Source organism: Arachis ipaensis, chromosome B06, assembly GCF_000816755.2.
Source record: "Arachis ipaensis cultivar K30076 chromosome B06, Araip1.1, whole genome shotgun sequence".
NCBI classification, from domain to species: domain Eukaryota; kingdom Viridiplantae; phylum Streptophyta; class Magnoliopsida; order Fabales; family Fabaceae; genus Arachis; species Arachis ipaensis.
This window is the reverse complement of record NC_029790.2, coordinates 101,859,576-101,861,529: the sequence shown is the minus strand read 5'-3', so window position 1 is coordinate 101,861,529 and position 1,954 is coordinate 101,859,576.

The window sequence follows — 1,954 nt, the reverse complement described above, 5'->3', positions numbered from 1 at the left end:
GCTTGAGACTGAGTGGTAAAAGTCGTGATCCAAAGCAAAAAGAGTGTGCTTAAGAACTCTGGGCACCTCTAACTGGGGACTCTAGCAAAGCTGAGTCACAATCTGAAAAGATTCACCCAGTTATATGTCCGTGACATTTATGTATCCGGTGGTAATACTGGAAAACAAAATACTAAGGGTCACGGCCAAGACTCATAAAGTAGCTGTGTTCAAGAGTCAACATACTAAACTAGGAGAATCAATAACACTATCCGAATTCTGAGTTCCTATGGATGCCAATCATTCTAAATTTCAAAGGATAAAGTGAGATGCCAAAACTGTTCAGAAGCAAAAAGCTACTAGTCCCGCTCATCTAATTGGAACTAAGCTTCATTGATATTTTGAAATTTATTGTATTTTTTCTTCTTTTTATCCTATTTTTTTTAGTTGCTTGAGGACAAGCAACAATTTAAGTTTGGTGTTGTGATAAGCGGATAATTTATACATTTTTTGGCATTATTTTTACATAGTTTTTAATATGTTTTAGTTACTTTTTAGTATATTTTTATAGTTTTTATGAAAAAATTCACATTTTTGAATTCTACTATGAGTTTGTGTGTTTTTCTGTAATTTCAGGTATTTTCTGGCTGAAATTGAGGGATCTGAGCAAAAGTCTGATTCAGAGGCTGAGAAAGGACTGCAGATGCTGTTGGATTCTGACTCTCTTGCACTCGAAGTAGATTTTCTGGAGCTACAGAAGCCCAATTAGCGTGCTCTCAATTGCGTTGAAAATTAAACATCTTGGGCTTTCCAACGATGTCTAATAGTCCATATTTTGGCCGAGATTTGATGGCCCAAACTGGTGTTCAACACCAGTCAGAGACCCTTTTCTGGCGTAAAACGCCAAAAATGGCACCAGAACTGGAGTTAAATGCCCAAACTAGCATCCAAGCTGGCGTTTAACTCTAGAAAAGGCCTATGCACGTGTAAAGCTCAATGCTCAGCCCAAGCACACACCAAGTGGGCCCCAAAAGTAGATTTCTGCACTATCTGCACTTAGTTACTTATTTTCTGTAATCCTTAGTAACTAGTTTAGTATAAATAGCACTTTTTACTATTGTATTCAAGGCTTATGCCACTTTTCACATTTGGAGGCTGGCCACACGGCCATGCCAAGACATTTTTCTCTTATGTATTTTCTACGATGGAGTTTTTACACCTCATAGATTAAGGTGCGGAGCTCTGCTGTTCTTCATGAATTAATGAAAGTACTATTGTTTCTCTTTCAATTCACGCATGTCTCTTCTCCAAGATATACTCTCGTTCTTAATTCAGTTAAGTCCGAATGAAGGGGTGACCCGTGACAATCACCCACTATCTTCATTACTTGCTTAGCCAAGATCCGCGTGCCTGACAACCACAAGTGGTCTACATGATGTTCAACGTAGTCATTGGATGATAGCTAGAGTATAATCTCTTAGGCCTCTGGTTCGTGAATTTGACTTGCATCTCCTGACAACAGAGCAGTCGAACTCACAGAGATCAGAACCTTCGTGGTAAAGGCTAGAATAAACGAGCTTCAAACTCACGAATGTTGGACGCAGTGATAGTGTGCAAAAGGATAGAGAGATCCTATTCCGACACAAGTGAGAACCGATAGATGATTAGCCGTGCGGTAGCTGTGCCTGGTATTTTTCATCCGAGACAAGAGATCTGACAGATGATTAGCCGTACAGAAGCCGTGCCTGGACCATTTTCCCTTAGAGGACGGATGGTAGCGATTGACAACGGTGATCCACCAACATACAGCTTGCCATGGAAGGGAGCACACATGATTGGATGAAGACAATAGGAAAGCAGAGGTTCAGAAGCAATAAAGCATCTCCAAACGCTTATTTGAAATTCCCATCAATGAATTATATAAGTACCTTTATTTTAATTTACGTTTTACTTATCAATTATCAAAACTCATAAC